The 20,391-nt window shown below is 36.9% G+C and overlaps 1 protein-coding gene across 4 annotated transcripts in view; it reads left to right on the top strand.

Annotated features, from left to right (window-relative positions):
• CCSER1 (coiled-coil serine rich protein 1) overlaps positions 1-20,391 on the top strand; it is a 1,484,089-nt gene that overhangs the window by 92,593 nt on the left and 1,371,105 nt on the right. Inside the window, exon 1 of one of the 4 annotated variants that reach the window (XM_055296999.2) lies at positions 4,714-5,097. The exons of the other annotated variants lie outside the window; for them this stretch is intronic. The gene's annotated coding sequence lies outside the window, so the exon portion shown is untranslated. Of the gene's footprint in view, positions 1-4,713; positions 5,098-20,391 lie in introns of those variants that run through there. 4 annotated transcript variants of the gene reach the window in all.

Here is a 20,391-nt window from a genome sequence, read left to right as displayed (position 1 = left end):
CAGTCAATATTTTCTTCATGTATTAGTAAGAGATAGGTTGGAATTTTTAGCAGCAGTATCATATAAATCTTTAGACATTTTATATTTATCTGTGTACAGAACCCAGCTAATCAATTTGAGTTCATAGTTAGAGCTCCAATTCATCAGAAGATGGAGAAAAGGCAGACTCCTGAGGTTGACATATGAGAAGGGAATTTCTATAGTTTGCATTTTATTCACTTTTTCCCAACGCCCCTTTCTATTATTGCTTTGTGCGGTGTCAGTATCACCTAACAAACATTTGAAGTGATTTTGAAGATATTGTTATAAAACAGCAGTTGTAATGGATTACTCAGGGTGCTGCATTGTACAATGAAAATAGGCTTAAGTAGAAAACTGCTGGCTATCTAGAAGTGTCTTTTGTGGCAGGAAATATTTTAGATAGTTTGTTCATCACCTATGTTTATCATTTGCTATCCCAGTCTATTATAACATATTTTTTCTTTCAATTCTCTAAATCTTATAAAGAAATGATTACAGTGTGGAACACACATAATGATTAATACATGAAACACACACATATGTTTTATTTCACACTGATTTAAGATACATTTGATGGAGGAAGAGATTTCTGGCTTTTCCACAGTTAATGTGTAATGTTTGGCATGTAATAGACACTCAAAACAGATTTTTTTGAATTAATGAGTGGTAGTATTTGTAATTTAAAACTGATGCAGAGGGATGTGCCAGTTTCAGTACTGTAAGGGCTCCGTAAAGGCAGGATCATAATTAGCCTAGTTCTTATTAGTATATTTCTTAATGACTCTAAATTTTCCAAGAACATCAGAGGCTTCTAGTTCCTGGCTTGTGTACTCTAGTAGCTCTCAGTGGTTTAGTGTGCAGGCCCTTATCCCTCTCATGTATACAACTTCTCAATCATAAGACAGGCCTGTAAGATCCTGCAAAATTTGGTTCTACTCTTTCTGCTTCTACCCTTCCTGAGTTTAAAATGACTTCCCTTTTTTTTCTTTTTGAGACAGTTCTCACTCCGTTGTCCAGGCTGGAGTGCAGCCTCAGCCTCCATGGGTTCAAGCTATCCTCCCAACTCAGACTCCTGAGTATTTGGGACTACAGGTGCACACCACCATACCCGGCTAATTTTTTTTTTTTTTTTTTTTTTTGTAGAGACAAGGTTTTGCCATGTTTCCCAGGCTGGTCTCAGACTCCTGGGCTCAAGCTTCTGCCCACCATGGCCTCCTAAAGTGCTGGGATTACAGGCATGAGCCACCATGCCCAGCCTAAAGTGACTTTCTGTTACCTATTCTAAAGTTAAGAAGAAAACAAAAATAGAAAAACAAGCAACCTAAACTATGACCTCCACTGTTGAGTGGGACAGATTTCTATAGATCTATTATCTCATTTGAGTCTCACGACAACCCGAGAGGTGGGCATTATATTATCTACTTGGCAATTGAGAAAATAGAAGCTTATAGAGGCTATGAAACTAGGCTAATGTCATAAGTGCTGGAACTAGTCTTTGGTCTTATAGCAAAAAGATTCTAAAGCTATACAGTTAGGCTATTGCTGGATTTGTCTCTCCTACTTTTGGTATAGAACCTACTTGCTCTGTCTGGGCCATCTCTACTTTTTGATCTATTGCTTTTTTCCTCATTTTTGTCTCTTTTCATTCCCTGGAGATTGATGCTTTAGCTATGCTACTGGTTTGATAACAGCTTTGCTTCAGTAGTGGATTAAAATTGGCCACAGATGCTTTGCTGCTTCTCTCATCAAGAAGTGGGATCTATTTTTCCTCCTCTTGAACCCAGGAGATAAACTTGTGACTTGCTTTGACTAATACAATGTAGTATAAGTAATACTATATCAGTTATGGGCTTTAAGAGGCCTGGCAGCCATCACTTTCACTCTCTTGGACCCCTAGACCATCATGTAATGTGGTTGGCTACCCTATTACAGATGCTGCGAGGAGAGTGAGAGAGATGCATGGTTAGCTAGCAGTTGTTTCAGCTATCTCATCTGAATCACCAGGTGTGTGAGTGGGGTAATTTTGGATTTCAGCCCCAAATTAGTCCGCAGAAAACTGCTTCTGCATGAATGGCCTATGTGAGATCAGCAGAAAAGCCAGCCAGCTGAGCCTTGCTCAAATTGTAAAATCATAAGCAGATACACAGTCATGTTAAGCCATTAAATTTAGGAGTGTTTTGTTTTGTAGAAATAGATATCTGAAATACCCAGTAACTTACACATTTACTTCATCTCTGTATACTGAAGACTGAGTGTTAGTTTCTGTCATCCCTATGCCCATCCCAAGATACTGGGCCCTCAGGCCAGGTGAGGTTCTAGTTCCTCTAGGAAAGGGAAAGAAATTTAAGGGATATGGGGTGTTAAAATTAGACAAGTGAAGATGCAGTTGGTATAAGAAAATTCACGTCAACTATCAGAAGGCTGCTTTTGCAAGAGAAATATAGTTGGTTTTGAGAATTCAAGGAATGGAAAGATAAAACACGTTGAAAATCCACATATGAATAAATATATTTAATTTCAATGTGATGAAGCTTTCTTTACAGGTGCTTCACAAAGGGGCTTTGGCTTTCCACCTTGTTGAGATATGTGACTGTTGTGGAGGCATGCTTCTTGGTCTTCCTTCAAGAAAGAACTTGTTCTTCAGCTATGAGGAATACAGGTAGATGGCAGGTCTTGGCTCCCAAACCTTTAGAATCCTCTGCAGGATTCAAGCTAAGGTCGTGCTTTTCCAGATCATCTCCCAGCCAATGACTGAGCATGATGGAACACTAGGGACCTGACCATTTCTTCCAATGTAGGATTCAATTGACCAGTTGTCTTTTTGGCAGAGTGCCACATGGGTTAGTCAAGACATTGTGGAATTTTTATTGTATTCCCTGCATTGTTCTCCACGTCCAATTCTTCTTACCCTTTTTTTTTTTTCCCCCACAAATGTCAGATCTGCCTTGTGGTCTGAAGGCTTTCCCTGCATAACCCTTTTTCATTCCCCTTTACCTTTCCTGGTGTTACTCCTCAGCAATCTCGTACTTCTAACTCTGGCTCAGCATCTGATTCTGAGCAAGGTACAGTTGAGAGAACAAAAATGGCAAATCTATCAGATTAATATGATCTGTAGTTTGTTTGCTTTTAGGTAGAGTTGGATAATCATTTTACAACAATTCTAAGAAAACTTAGTGTGTTTTACTGCATGAGATGCCTTTTGAAGTAGAGAAGACATCTGTCTAAATCACCAACTTTATACTTTGGGAAATCTGTGTTTTCTGCCGAGTTGCAAAATTGCATTCGTCTTATAGTCCTTAAAATTTATTTTACTTCCTAATATTTGTAACTACATAGAGTCATTTGAATCTGCTAAACATAGCACAAAAGGTGGAAATACATCAGTATTTAGTAAAAGACATCTGTTTAAATTAAGCTCCTTGAAACATGTATTCAGCTATGAGGAATTTTCCGAGCAAGTAGCACTAACATTGAAAATTATTATAGAAAAAGGAGTAGAAATCATGGTGCTGTTTATTATCATTTGAAAAGTATTTTTTTGTTTTGTTCTATTAATATGTATCAATATGAATGATGTACTCAGATCTTGGAATATTAGCACATAACACACATAATAAAAATCATTTATTGGACACAAATTATGCCTTTCTTACATATATTCTTTCTATTAAAATGTGCTGAAATTTACTTCTTAATCTTGAGTTATAATAAATTGTTTTAAGGTTACTTTTAAAAATAAACATTTAAAAAATGTTATGCTTATGTGATATGAATGGAAAACAAATACTTTTAAGGTTTGAAATTTTAAATCAGAAAATAATAATATTAGGCAGCCTTTGTATTCCCAGACCTCTTGTATTTATACAGGGGGATCTAGGACAAAAATAATTGCTGAAATATAACATTTCTCTGGGTGGGCCTCTGCATACTCCAACCTCTCTTATTCTTTTTTTTTTTCTTTTGAGATGGAGTCTCGCTCTTGTCACCCAGGCTGGAGTGCGGTGGCATGATCTCAGCTCACTGCAACCTTTGCCTCCCCATCTCAAGCAATTCTCCTACCACAACCTCCCAAATAGCTGGGATTACAGGTACCTGCCACCACGCCCAGCTAATTTTTGTATTTTTAGTAGAGATGAGGTTTCACTATGTTGGCCAGGCTGGTCTTGGCCTCCTGACCTCAGATGATCCTCCTGCCTTGGCCTCCCAGAGTGCTAGGATTACAGGCCTGAGCCACTGCGCCTGGCCCAACCTTTCTTATTCTTTTGAAAATGCTTCTGGAGTCCATTGATACATTCTGTGAGACCTGGTGGGAAGAAATAGGCCTCACGGCACACTGAGTTTTTGAGTTGCCCTCTACATTTTTAAAGCTGATCATTATTGAGTCCCTATTATCTGACAGATACTCTGCTAAGTTATTTATTTAAATTATCTCATTAAACGTTATCACAATCATATTAGATGGGGACTGTTATTATTTCCATCTTATACACAATAAATTTGAGGCACAGAGAAGTTAAATAATTTGAGCAGTGTCACTGTAACTCACTTTTAAAAACTGTATGATATATTAAATGGCAGTCCTTGGTTTTAACCCAGCTATGGCTGGCTGTAAGGTCCATCCCGTCATGCCCATTGTGTTTCCTCAACTTTTCTATTCTCCAACTTCCTTTGCTGTGCTCTCAGTCACTGAGAGACGAAAGTGCTGCTGGTTGGCACAGAAGAAACTGCTGCTGCTGCGGCTTCTACTGTTGTCTGCCATCTCTGTTACCATCAAGACCTGGGCTGTGTATGCTCAAGGTGCAGGGAGCTAATGTATAAAGAGTTAAAGGAACTCTTGCTGCTGCCAAATATGTTGTTATCACTAACTGCACCACTGCTGTCATTAGTGCTGCTGCCAACACTGCAAGCCCTGCTGCTGCCAGTGCCAATTCTGCTGATGCCTTGGACCCTCCATGTCCCAGGGTGATTCTGTAGACAAGCAGCTGCTTTTAGATTTTACTTGCTCATTACCTGTAGATGCTTTGCCTTAGGACTCAAGCTTAAGCCCATGAAGTCTGGGATAGAAGACAATTGGAGGTATGTTTTATCTTCCCTAGCATCTGGGACAACTGGCCTTGAACCAAACATGTGCCCCTCATTTTTCTTTTCCCTTCTTCCTCTGAGATTTCTTTTCCCAGAGGCTCTTTCTTATTTCATGCAATGCTCCACTAGCCCTGGAAACAGGAACATAAACACTTGAACCCTAGAATGAACATAATTTAGTCTTAACTACATTAGATATTTTAGTTTGAAAGAAATAAAGCACTCACATTTCATAATCCTGAATACAAATAAATTTATACTTAGTTATCTGTGCAAAAATTGAATCATGATAATTATTAAAGAATTACTATGCAAGTGTAAATAATTTTGGTATCAACCAAGAGTGGTTTCAGTGCGCTTTTGTAAAAAAAAAATGCTAGAGTTCAAAAATTCAGGTCTATCTTTGAAGCTCTATGAATAATTCATATACCTCATATCAAAAAGCTTACCAAGGGACAAGATGATTTTGTTAGTGGGAGTGGTTTACTTTTACTTTTGCTTCCAATCCTAACTCACAAGAAGGGCAATAGTCTATCAAACCTGGAAAATAAGAAAACCTGGAAAATAAGAAAATTTACAAACCTCTATTTACTAAAAACATGCAAAATAAGTAATTTTTTTTTGAGACAGTGTCTCATTGTGTCTTCCAGGCTGGAATGCAGTGGCATGATCATGGCTCACTGCAGCCTTGACCTCCCAGGCTCAAGACATCCTCCCACCTTAGTGCCCCCAAGTAGCTGGGACTTCAGATGCATGCCACGATGCTTGGGTAATTTTTAATTTTTTGTAGAGATGTTGCTCACGCTGCTCTTGAACTCCTGAGCTCAAGCAGTCCTCCTGCCATGGCCTCGCAAAATGTTGGGATGACAGCCGTAAGCCACTGCGTCTGGCTAAAATAAATAATTTTTAGCTGGAGGAAAAGAATCTTACATTATTGAATTTTTTATTGTCTTAACTGAAAGCAAAAGCCTGTTTGAACTTTTTTTAATCGAGAAAAGCATATGAGGAGAAAAGAGCTCTAAGTTCTATGCCAGATGCTTAAAAAAAAAATTGTTTACCAGTAGTCTAGTGGGACAGGGGGTGGGGGTAAAAGAAAAAGTTGTATTAAAATCTTGAGAAGATATTCTGCATCAAGGACTATTTTATTTTTTCTTAAGGGCGAAACAGTCTGTTTTCTTATTTGAGGCCAGTGAAAGTTTGTATTTCTACCCCACCTGGGATAATAACAATTGAGAGTTTTGTGTTTTATTTTCTCTAATTGAGAATATGGGGATTGGTAAATAATATGGTAAGTAATTTGCATTTAGAATAAGGTGAGGTTCTTGGTTTTCCAAATTATTGATTTGTGGAATGAATTTGCATCTAGGACTCTAATTTTTTTTCAGTAAATTTCATGAGAAATGTAATTGTTTTTAGGAATGTAATTTTATTAAAAAATTTAAGTGTGGGAATTTTTGGATGTATTTATATTTAAAGTTATCATAACATGTTGGATGTTGTCATACTGTGTGTGTATATGTGTATTCTATGTGTGTGTATGTGTGTATATTTAGCACGCATTTTTCTTTTTATTTGATTAGGTTTTCTTAATTTTAAAGTTGGAATGAAAGAAAAATGTGTTAGTATATGATTCATAAAAAACAAACCAGTGATGGTATTGTGTTTAAGCATCTCTATATGGATATGGGTTTTGTTATATTTTGCGAGCTACATGCCAGAGTATATTATAAAGAAGTCTATTTGTAGGTAAAATAAAGATGAGAAAGCAGTGCAGGGAGAAATGAAATACAATTGTCTTATATTTCCAATTCTCCTTCATTTTTAGTTTTTAATGGGAATTTCTGTCTTTTATCTGCATGAAGATGCTGATGTTCTCTTAATGTACTTAAAATTGTAGAGTAAGAATTTCGAAATTTGTAGGAAGACAAATGGCATTTATAAATATTAGTATTTATGAGTACTTAATATCCCGTCTGTCATCTGCATTTAATGTTTTCATTTCCTTTTAACAGTATGTGTAAGAACTCTTTGTGCTGTGCTTAGAGTTTTTTTCCTAGATAAATTTTTTTTCTTATGCTCTAAACCTGTTTAAGCAGATGAGATTTGAAAGTAGTTGAATTCAGAGCTCTTACTTGAGCAGAGTGTTTCTCAATAGCTTTTCTAAGAAAATTTTAAAAGATTAAAATCAATTTTAATCTTTGTCGTATAGGCCACAGAAACTTTCATTCATACATCCTTAGAAAATTAAAACAAGGCAAAATAACAATTTGGGAAATAATCAATTAAAACTGTAACTATATGGGGAGTCTTTGGAAATGGAAGGCCCACAACCTACCTATATATGAAGACAGTATTGTCTGAACTGAATTCTACCACAGGGTGGACTTTTTCTTAACGTCTGAATTTATTAACCTGTGAAAGGAGAACTTTAAATTGAAAATAACGACAGCATCTTAATTATGGTGATTTTACTGAAAGACTACTACCATAATAAGATGCACTCTAGGTTTCTAGAGTAGTGGCAGCTGTCAAACACCAACATTTATCCCTGAGAACAGGTTTAGTGTAGTGTGTTTTTCAAGGACAAGTTGCTCAGTTATTGTCTCAGTGAGCCCTGCTAGTTAATATTCAACAGTTTTCTAAATCAGAATTGTGGTTTTGCTCCCTAGAGTGTTTGTGAAAATGATTGTATGTTTATCAGAGCCTTCAACAGCAGAGAGAGAGAATTCTTGGACTAGGTGCTGGTAATGAGAACCTATATTAATCACAGGGTGCTGATAAGAAAAGGAAAATCCTGTCAGAATACATTGTTTGTAAAAAAATAATTACTATAGCTCAAAAAGTCAAACCTTTTTTTTGAAGCCCTTATACCTTATATAACTTCAGTTGTTTATCTAGGATAATGGGGAGGTAGGGGTATGGTGATATCCAGCAATCCACTCCAGGAATGGTATTCTAGGGATCAAGTAGTCTGGGGGTCTGTTAATCATTGCTTCTGTTGCATACCTTATTAAGGGTCCTCACATGATTCCTTTAGATTACAGGAAGGTCTTAATGAAGTAAAGCTTGTGAGGCATTAGAGAGCTCAGTCTGGCATTGTACAAATGGTATTGAAGACTCACATGGGAAAAACAGGCTTTGCCAAATAAAATAACGCAACAGCTAACATTTTCTATGAAATATTTTGCCTAGGATGCAGGTTTTGTTACTGCATTTGTTTTTAACCTTAAACTGTTTTCTACTGTCGGGTGATACTGCCCTTGAAACAGAGCTGTCCTTGTTGAATGTGACTTTTTTCTGCTGTGGGTACCTATCACTTCCTTCTCACACCCCCTCAACTCGTGCGCACATACACACACATAAATCTGAAAGAATCAAGGATGAACAGTTTGAACAATATGATCTCTGTAATACTATAAAGAACATTTACTTTTGGATTTTGTTTTGTTTGGTCTGTAAAGGAGCTCTATAGGAATTAAATCTTCTGAAAACAGTATTTTTAAAATATTAGCTTGGTGGATTTCTTCTAGCATTAATTTTTTTTTTTTTTTGAGACAGAGTCTCACTTTGTTGCCCAGGCTGCAGTGCAATGGCATGATCTTGGCTCACTCCAACCTCCACCTCCCAGGTTCAAGCGATTCTCCTTCCTCAGCCTCCTGAGTAGCTGGGATTACAGGCATCTGCCACCACACCCAGCTAATTTTTGTATTTTTAATAGAGACAGGGTTTTACCATGTTGGCCAGGCTGGTTCCGAACTCCTGACCTCAGGTGATCCACCTGCCTGGGCCTCCCAAAGTGTTGGGATTACAGGTGTGAGCCACCATGCCCAGCCAGAAAGTTTTAGTCAATAACAAAAACACATTTTTTGAGCAGTTGTTTAACATGATTAAAAGCACACTTGGACATTAATTAGGAAACAATAAACACATCCCATAGGAGTTAATCTTTGTAAACAACACCAATTTTGAAGGCTACAGTCAGTTATATTGATCACTTCAGTGATACTGAGACATTACTGCACTTTATGCATTATCTTTGACATAGACAGATCAGCACATTAATGTAAAAAATTGCCACTATGTATTTGAAATTTAAGCCCTACTATTAGCTAATATTCAAAATAACTCATTTACTTGATATAGTAATGTGTAGTCAACTGATTTTTCCTTTTAAATAAATTGATCAGTTATATATATATATATATATTAGAGGCAGAGTCTCATTCTGTCACCTAGGCTGGAGAGCAGTGGTACAATTTTGGTTCACTGCAGCTTCCAACTCCTGGGCACAAGAAATCCTCCTGCCTTAGCCACCACTATGCTCAGCTAATTATTTTTAATTTTTTTTGTAAATGTGGGCTCTTGCATTGTTGCTCAGTCTAATCTCGAGCCCCTGGTCTCAAGTGACTCCTGCTTCAGCCTCCCAAAGTACTGGGATTATAGGCATGATCCTGCACCTGCCCCAATTCTGTATTTTTATTTGTTCTTAGTTGTAGCTTATAATTGTTTCCAAATGTGAATCATAATTAGATTGATTTAATACCAAGTTTTAGAAGAATTGTGTATCAACTAGTCCACTTTGAAGAGGAAAACCACATAGTAGGTTAAACTAGTGAGTTTAATTTAAAAATATTATTAAAGTATGACAAAAGAGTAACTTCTAAGATATAGAGAAACCTAACTGGTACCCTGAAGCTAAAGGAGTGTAACCAAAGAATGACAAACTTGGAAGAAGATCAGATCTTAAAGAGAAGGTGTAATTCATCTCACTGGAGAGCAGAGAAATTCTCGAGTTTGGCTGAGCATCCAGAGATGGCCCATAGTCATGGGGCAAGCTGGTGGCCAGTAGAACAGTCGGCATGGATAACCAAACCAGTGGCTATGTTTCAGAGGACATGAGCACCCTCCAGGGAAGAGTATGGGGCCTGCAGTGGGCTCAGCAGGACTGCCGGAGGGGAGGGGGCTTCAGGTAGATGGCCCACACACCTACAGAGGGAATTCTGACTCTGATGGGCATTTCTTTCTGGAGAGGGCCTTGGGAAGATTGTCTTTAGCTTGAGACTGCAAGATTGGCAAGCAACCACACGTTCTTATACCCTGCATGGCTTGGCAGGGCTACTCTGAATGTCCTCACACCTCTACCCAAATCACTGACTCCTGTGTCACCAGAAAACATGGAAGAGCCCCTTCCTCCTGCAGTGTCCCTCCAGCTTCCTGTACTGGGAACACTCAGCATCACGCCCATTGTAAAGAAGAAATACTTAAAAGAATTCTATCTATGATCCTATGATCATAGGACATATATTTGTTGAAAGGTGCATTTGGAGCGGGGAGGCAATTAATTCATAACTAGCACACATCGCCCTACATTTAGGTGCTGGTTATAGCTAATATTATGGCAAAAATGACAACTCTAAATGCCTTAAGAATGTCATGTTGCTTTCAGGTGCCTAATTTTAGCCCCTTGGACTTGTCCATCTGGATTAGTCACATTATCCTAGTTTTCCGTAGCTGAGCTTAGGCCTGTGCTTATTTTTCGCCATATCCTTCAAACACACCACCTATAGCTCTCTGCAGTGGGAATGAAAGCCTGTCTACATATACCACTGTAAATATGCTCAAATTCTTTGTGTGTTTGAGCAGCTTTAGTCAAAGGAATTCCTGGTGTATCAGTAGACTCTATTCTAATTAAAACCATTTAGATCACTTTTATAAGCAAGTGAGGAAACTGTTTAGCCACAGAGTGTGCACTAGTAATAGCACATAGTTCATTTCACAAAGCTAAAGAGCAATATTGGTGATAGGGCACTAAGGAACATGCAAGTACATAGATCAATTTGTTACTAGTCAGTCATTGTTTTTCTCCGTTATTAGTACAACCACTATTGTGGTTTAGGTGAGAAAAAGTTATTAGTGACTGCTTGCTGGTGCTTTATAGGTGCTATCATTTGCTTTCATGTTCATATACTGTTGTAATCATGTATGAATGAGTTGCCAACTATTACATATTATGTAAATGTAAGAAACAGGTAGACAGGTGCATGCCAGTATCAAATATGATATTTACAAAGATACATATTAATAATTCCTAGATAATGGTGGTTTATTATGAATGACAGTGACAGCTAGATGGTAAATCATTCACAATATTTATGTCTATTGTTGCTTTAACATAGGAATTACCAATGGCAAGCATATTTTGTTTTCCTAGCAGCCAGAACAGTTTTGTTATACATCATTTATTCTTTCTTAAAAGAAAAAAAATCCTTTACAGAAATACTATTATTCCTTTGACAATTTGCTTTGGATTTGTAATCTTTCCTTAGGGTGCTATTTTTTTTTCTTTAGGGAAAAGAAGGAAAGGGGTACACGTGGTTAAAAAAATTCCAACATGAATAAATCCAACAGATAAATTGTTAGCAATTACATTTTTAAGAGTGTTGCAGAAGCATTAGCATTGAGAAACTAATACTTAAGTACAAATGGTTTAATTGTAGTATGGAAAATAGTTGATGCTATAAAAACTATTATGATTCACATCCATAAAATTAGTAATGGAATGATTATTGGACAAGAAATATGCTTTGGTATGAAATTGTATCCTAAGAATCTTCTATCATAAAATCTAGTTGGTTAAATCTACTAACCCTGAATTTAAGATCTATGAATGAATTTACCTTTTTTTTTTTTTTTTACCATGAATATAACAAAGCACAGGCTGGGCGCAGTGGCTCCTGCCTGTAATCCCAGCACTTTGGGAGGCCGAGACGGGCAGATCACTTGAGGTCAGGAGTTCAAGACCAGCCTGGCCAGCATGGTGAAACCCCGTCTTACTAAAAATAAAAAAAATTAGCTGGGCATGGTGGTGCATGCCTGTAATCCCTGTTACTAGGGAGGTTGAGGCAGGAGAATCGTCTGAGCATGGGAGGCGGAGCTTGCAGTGAGCCAAGATTGTGCCAGTGCACTCCAGCCTGGGCGACAGAGCAAGACTCCATCTGAAAAGAAAGAAAAGAAAAGAAAAGAGAAAAGAAAAGAACAAAGCATAAATGTAGTGGACCTAGGAGTACTCTTAGGCACTATTCCCAATGTTAAGGAACTTAAAATCTGTAGCTTTTAAACTGTTGATATTTTTTATACTACAGTGCCAAGAAATGTACAAAATAATTGAGTCAAAAGTATACAATTTACTTAGAACAAAAAAGCATATGAAAGGGATTATGATAATAAATGAGTATATTGAAGAGATAATAAAATGATGGCCAAGAACACGAACCTAGTGAACAATGTGGTAAGCTATCAGTTAGCAGATAACCACAAAATGCATCATTTCCATGGCGCTGAGAAAACTAAACTTAAAAAAATGATTTTTTTCCCCTTTGGTTATAAAGGATAACAATTAATTATAGAGCACATTTATTGAGTGTCCACTAGGTATGTGATTGATATGCACACAATTAGTTGTTTTTAATAATTGTTTCACTAAGATATAAATTATTCAGGACCTGTTGTAAGTTTTAAATACAATTCCAAACACCACAAGAGACTTGCACAAGGTTATACAGCCCAAAGTAATGAACAGAGATACAAATCTTAGATTGCACATCCTCAAAGCCCAGGCCCTTTCTACTACATAGTGTGACTTCTAAAAATTAAAAATGGTGAAACTGCTTGGTTCTTGATGTGCTAGGGATTCGATAATTTCATAAATTCCGTATGGAATTTAAAGACTGAATATTCAGCTAGTTGATCTCTCTCTCTTTTCTTTCTCTCTCTCTCTTTTTTTTAAAAAAAACAACAAAAAAACAGGATCTTGGTCTCTTGTCCAGGCTGAAGTGCAGTGGTGTGGTCATAGCCCACTGCAGCTTCAAACTCCTGGGCTGAAGTAATCCTTTTGCCTCAGCCTCCCAAGCAGCTAGGACTACAAGTGCACATCACTATGCCAGTCCTGTTTTTATTTATTTACTTATTTATTTATTTATTATTATTATTCTGAGATGGACTCTTGCTCTGTTGCCCAGGCTGGAATGCAGTGGCGCAATCTCAGCTCACTGCAACCTCCATCTCCTGGGTTCAAGCAATTCTCCTACTTCAGCATCCTGAGTAGCTGGGATTACAGGAGCATGCCACCATGCTTGGCTAATTTTTGTATTTTTAGTAGAGATTGGGTTTCACTATGTTGGTCAGGCTGGTCTCGAACTCCTGACCTCGCAATCCACCCACCTCGGCCTCCCAGAGTGCAGGGATTACAGGTGTGAGCCACTGCGCCCGGCCATGTTTTTATTTTTTATTGTAGAGGGGGTCTTGCTTTGTTGCCCAGGCTGGTCTTGAACTCCTGGCCTCAAACAATCTTACAGTCTCAACCTCCCAAAGTGCTGGGTTACAGACATGTGCCACCATATCAGCCCTCAGCAGGTAATTTCCGTTACATATATAGTCACTTAACTTTTATTATGTTTTTCCCTAAAGTGCATGCACAGGTGAAAACTAAAATGTGACATAAATAAGCAGGGTGAATACATTACAATTTTAAAAAAAATTATTACTTCTCTTACAAGTGGGAACCTTTTTTTTTTTTTTGCTGTTGTAGCATTCACTGGTATTTTCCTGTTGACCTCTTGGTACACATAACAAAAATTAAGTGTGTTTATTTCAACGTTGTGGCTTATTTATAGATTCTTATTAAACATTGCTTCTTAACTAGAATAGAAATGAAAATAATTATCACAATAGCAAATAATTCCTTTTGTTTTCTGTTATCTCATTATATCAATGAATATTTTCAGTATTTTGAGGATTATTTATCATACTTTTCCAATTAGAAAACGAGTTTCTTAAAGATTGTATTATTTTCTCTTAATGAGAGAGGCTGCACACAGAGGTTATTTAATAAATATTATAGGTTAAACATCTGATTATTGTGAGTGGAGAGAAAATTATGAGATAGAGTTTTGCTAAATGTAACAAGTTAGATGCTTAATGGACTCATGGAGTTTCTAAACTTGGCAAGATAAGTCTGTTTTAATAGGCAAATTTACTAGTTTAGAATAAGAAATATTACATTCTCATCAGTAAGTGCCCTGACAAATGGTCCAGCATTAGAAAAATTTATCAATTGTTTTAATAAGGAACTGTTGTGATATTATCAGGCAGAGGTTAAATGCTTTGCTAGAAAGATCTATGTATTAGTCTGTTCTCACACTGCCATAAAAAATACCTGAGACAGGGTAATTTATAAAGGAAAGAGGTTTAATTGACTTACAGTTCCACATGGCTGGGGAGGCCTCAGGAAACTTACAATCATGGCGGAAGGTGAAGGGGAAGCAAGGACCTTCTTCACATGGTGGCAAGAGAGAGAATTGAGGATGCAGGAAAAACTGCCATTTATAAAACCATCAGATCTCATGAGAGTTCACTTGCTATTACGAGAACAGCATGGGGGAAACCGCCCCCATAATCCAGTCACTTCCTACCAGGTCTGTCCTTCAACACCTGGGGATTACAATTCAGAATGAGATTTGCGTGGGGACACAAAGCCTAACCATATTAGTCTAAAAATGTGTATGTCATAAAAATTGCTTAGAAATATGTTTAGAGGCATCATAGACAGGTGAATAGAAAATGAGCTTTAGAGTCATATGACCCTGGTTTGAATTCCAGCTCTGTCATTAGCTCTGTGAATTTAGCCACAGAGTAATCTCATTAAGATGTTTCTTCACTTACAAAATAAAAATAATACTATCTCTTCATGTAAGGTTTTTGTGTGGATTAACTGTAATAATGAATAAAAATGTAACTGGCATGAGAACGATGCACAACAAATGTAGCTACTTTTAATTTGAAATATTAAAGTGATATATTTGATGCTGATTATTTTATGTACTGGAGATTATATTATTCTGAATTTTTAGAGAGAAAAATCAAGGGAATTTTAAACATCATGAAAGGTGTTGCAGGAAGTCAGGGACCCCAAATGGAGGGACTGGCTGAAGTCATGGCAGAATAACGTGGATTGTGAAGATTTCATGGACATTTATTAGTTCCCCAAATTAATACTTTTATAATATCTTATGCCTGTCTTTACTGCAATCTCAACATAAATTGTGAAGATTTCATGGACACTTATCACTTCCCTAATCAATACCCTTGTGATTTCCTATGCCCATCTTTACTTTAATCTCTTAATCCTGTCAGCTGAGGAGAATGTACATCACCTCAGGACCATGTGATAATTGCATTAACTGCACAAATTGTAGAGCATGTATGTTTAAACAATATGAAATCTGGGCACCTTGAAAAAAGAACAGGATAACAGCAATTGTTCAGGGAACAGAGAGATAACCTTAAACTCTGAATGCTGGTGAGCCGGGCGGAACAGGGCTGTATTTCTCTTCTTTAAAAAGCAAATCGGAGAAATATCACTGAATTCTTTTTCTCAGCAAGGAATGTCCCTGGGAAAGAGAATATGCGCCTGGGGGTATAGGTCTATAAATGGCCCCCCTAGGTGTGCCCATTTTCTATGGTCCAGACTGTAGGGGTGAAATAGACCCAAGTCTCCCATAGTGTTCCCAGGCTTATTAGGAAGGAAATTCCCACCTAATAAATTTTGGTCAGACTGGTTGCTCTCAAAACCCTGTCTCCTGATAAGATGTTATCAATGACAATGGTGCCCGAAACTTCATTAGCAATTTTAATTTTACCCCAGTCCCGAGGTCCTGTGATCTCGCCCTGCCTCCATTTGCCTTGTCGTATTCTATTACCTTGTGAAGTACTTGATGTCTGTGACCCACACCTATTCGCACACTCCCTCCCCTTTTGAAAATCCCTAATAAAAACTTGCTGGTTTTGTGGCTTCGGGGGCATCACAGAACCTACCAACATGTGATGTCTCCACCAGATGCCCAGCTTTAAAATTTCTCTCTTTTGTATTCTGTCCCTTTATTTCTCAAACTGGCCGATGCTTAGGGAAAATAAAAAAGAACCTAAGTGAATATCGGGGCAGGTTCCCTGATAGAAAGGCCTACTTGTTCAAACAGTTTTTAAATTGTGAATAACATTTAAAAAATAATTTTCATTATGTTTTCAAGTGCTTTTCAGCTCTTGAAAAAATTTAGCCTGATTTTTGTTGCTGTTCTTTTGTAGTGTAATTAGTGTCCTCAGCTGAAAGAAGGTGCTGGTAGCTGACCCTTTCTCTAAGGTCATGGGTGTGGTAGGATCTTTAGGCTTCCTTCTTAAAAGTCACAGAGTTCAGGAAAAAGACATTATTGTTGGGTTGGACTTATCCCATGCTCTTATAACAGCCCATTGTTAGTGTGGAATTAACTACAGAGTTTTTATTTGTTATGTCTTGTAAAAATCAGAGCACTTTTGTAAAAATGACGATTGAACATCAAGGTAACTTTTATGTTATATTTCCAAATGGGTACGTGGATCTATATATGAATAATTTTTAGCTGAAACAGTTTAGTGATTCTGTTTTTGGCTCTATAACTGACTTCCTTCAGACCAACTTCATATACTCTCTCCTTCACCTTCTGGTGTTTGTGAAACAAAGGGTGAAAAGGACAAGTGCAGTGATGATTTTCAGCTCAAAATGTTGGGCTTTTCTATCTAATTTAGTTGTCCCAGGACACATTATAAAATATATGCAACCACAAGGAATCTAATAGCCTAAGAAAAGTGAAAATAAAAAGCAGCCTTTTGTTTGTTTGTTTTCTCCTTAGGGAATAACTATAAATGGAAATTAGAGATAAGATAATTAATATTGTTCTGTAAATATTCAGTCATCCTGAAACAGTCACGCCTGTCATAGGAGGGAGAATTATTATTTACTAGGATTACAAGCCAGTTGATCAACTGACATCCTGTGGCTAATTGTGGATTGGTGTTTTAAAGAAAATACAGTCTTTATTAAGCATCTGCAATTTTATAGTTACATTTCATACATTACCATTTTGATTTTTAGCAATGTTTTGTCCTTAAAAATAATGTGTATGTATGTGTGTGTATTCCTCATTTTACACATGAGATAATTAAGGTTCAGACAAGTCAAACTTTTTTCAAGGTCGTACAGTTAAAAAGTGGCAAAATCAAATTTCAACCCTGTTTGGTTTGATTGGTTTGTTAACATGTGCCTTTGTTTCTGTACTTATCATTTTTAGTGCCTTTGCTGACTGAAATACAAAGTTTACTCATTTTTATACAATTCCTCTTATTTTTAGGAGATACAAATAAAAACACTGTAGTTAATTCTCAACTAACAATGGACTACTATAAGAGCATGTAATAAACCCAGTCCAACAAGGATGGCTCTTGTCGGAACTCTTTTTCTCCTGTTCTCAGTAAAAATTTATTTCTTGAAATGTTTATTGAGTCTCTGCTGGTGCTTGGTATTCTATTTCACTGCTGGGTACAGCAGTGAAAACAGATGGATGCAATCCCTGCTTTCATAAAGCATACTTTCTAATTCCCAACATATGTACCTATGATAAAGTTTAATGTATAAATTAGGCCCAGTAAGAGATCAACAATAACTAATAATAAAATAGAACAATTATAACATCTATGTAAGAAGTTATGTGAATGTGGTCTATTTCTTTCTCTCAAAATATCTTATTGTACTATTGATCTTAGCTAACCTCACTATAGGATTTTTTTTCTTTATTAGGTTGAGAACTTTCACCTTTTCACTTAAAGGAAACACTTTGCAGCTTCTCTTTGACATATCCAAATGGCCAGCATCATAGGGGCCATTATTAAGTAAAACAAGAGTTCTTTGAGCACAAGCACAGTTGATATGATAACCTACTCATCTACAAAATGACTAAAGGGCGGGTAGCGCCTACAGCATGAATCTGTTGGACAAAGGGATGTTTGACATGAGGAACAAAGCAGGATAGCATGAGATTTCATCATGCTCCTCAGAATGGCATATAATTTAAAACTAATGAATTGTTTATTTACGGAATTTTCAAGTTAATATTTTTAGACTGCCATTGGCAGCGAGTGACTGAAACTGTGGAAAGCAAAACTGCAGCTCCATCCCATAGCAAACATTAGGCATAAAATCTTTATCAAATTCTTATCTTATACAGAGTTGAGGACAGGTAAAAGGGAACTTGTCGTAGTTGTTGATAAATCCTGGTTACTATGTGAATAATAATTCACAACAATATCAGAATAATATAGATAGAAAACATAACTTAAGAAAATATATTGAAGAAAACTTGCTGTGGGAAATGCGGTGAATATTAAAGTGACTGACCTTTCACACCATCAGATTTTATTTTAAAGCATAATTTTCCATAGAATTAATCAGTTAATGTAAACATGGGATTTTTAACTTGAAAACTGAGAAAGTATTACAGATCATTTAAAATTGGTATTGCTACTTTGAATTTGGAAAACATGTTTCTATACCAAGAAAGAATGGAAGTGAGCATCTTAGTATAAAGTAAATCCAGACTAAACATGTATAATTAGGAATATATAATAAATTACATATTTATAGGTAGATATCTGGGCTATTAAATGAATTCTACAGTTATTTTAATATATAGTCATTTTCATATATATTATATATGAAATCATCTTTTGCCCTTCTTTTATTTTTAGACTAACTGGTTCTTATTTATGGTTTTTTTTTTGAAAAAAGCATTTTTGATCTGATCTTTAGAATGAAGCAATTTCCCAACCTGTAGTGAAAGATATTATTTACCATAAATTTTCCAGTATTGCCAATATATCTTTTTTGGGTCAAAAAATATGACAGAGACAAAATTTAAAAATTATTTCAGCTGTCTACATTCATTAAATAAAATACTGGCAGGAGTTGTATATTATATTAGTTTGAATAAGTTGGGCAAATATATTTAGCTATTTCTTTGATTAGATTTATAGGTTTCAAAGTTCTATATATGCATGTGTTGAAAGTGAAATACATGGTAAATTGGTAAAGGACTTTAGAAACAGGTACATATAACACTGGCAGAAGGACCTTGTGTCTCTCGCATACCATTGTTTTCCTAGGGCGTGTCACACAACAGGTCCTTAATAAATATGTATTGAATGAATGTATTAAATTATAAAAGTAATGATGAATAGCTGGACATAAAAAATTCCTGATGATAACTTCACATGCATTAGCAGGTTCTTAATGTCACTTGACTGTATTCCTTGCTTCTGGCTTCCTAAGTGGGTTTTGCTTTGCTGGTCCTGTACTACAGACCCTGCCTCAGAATCATGACACAGTTTGTCAGTAATATACACATTAGTATGTAGAGAGCTTCAAAAGCTTGGACACTTAACACTAGCCTTCTGCTCAGGTCCTTATGTAAATGTTGGGTATGCGCCACCATTAAATACCCTGTAACTCTCCGATGCTACTTCTCTGCTACATCTTGTATTCTACCAAGGTCTAGAGGAGAGTGGATTTAAGTGATCAATTTTCTTAGCATTGACTATTTATCTGTAGAATTTTAGATTTTTTTTTTGTTTTTGAGACAGTTTCTCACTCTGTTGCCCAGGCTGGAGTGCAGTGGTGTGATCACAGTTCACTGAAGCCTCGACCTTCTAGGCTTAAGCGATCCTCCCATTTCACCCTTTCAAGTAGCTGGGACCACAGGTGCATGCCATCACAGTCAGCTAATTTTTGTGTTTTTTTTGTAGAGACAGGGTTTCACCATGTTGCCCAGGCTGATCTCAAACTCCTAATCTCAGACGATCCGCCTTGGCTTCCTAAAAGTGCTGGGATTACATGCATGAGCCACTGTGCCTGGCCAGAATTTTTAAAATCTTAATTATTTTTGTTAAGTCATTGACTGCAGTAGCAAATGTCTAGATTATAATTACAGGAAAATAAAATCATTTTGTGGCAAAGACATGTCATACTTCTTTTTAATTCCTCAAATAGTAGTGTATTCCACAGCCCTACTCATATATAACCCATCTGACAAGAAAGCTGATCTGTGTAACAACTTGAACTTTTTTTTTTTTTTTTTGAGACGGAGTCTCGCTCTGTCGCCCAGGCTGGAGTGCAGTGGCGCAATCTCGACTCACTGCAAGCTCCGCCTCCCGGGTTCACACCATTCTCCTGCCTCAGCCTCTCCGAGTAGCTGGGACTACAGGCGCCCGTCACTACGCCCGGCTAATTTTTTTGTATTTTTAGTAGAGACCGGGTTTCACCGTGGTCTCGATCTCCTGACCTCGTGATCTGCCCGCCTCGGCCTCCCAAAGTGCTGGGATTACAAGCGTGAGCCACCGCGCCCGGCCACAACTTGAACTTCTTACTTG

This window comes from Symphalangus syndactylus, chromosome 10, assembly GCF_028878055.3.
Source record: "Symphalangus syndactylus isolate Jambi chromosome 10, NHGRI_mSymSyn1-v2.1_pri, whole genome shotgun sequence".
NCBI lineage: Eukaryota > Metazoa > Chordata > Mammalia > Primates > Hylobatidae > Symphalangus > Symphalangus syndactylus.
Note: the sequence above shows the minus strand (reverse complement) of the source record. Positions and strands in the feature narration are given on the sequence as shown.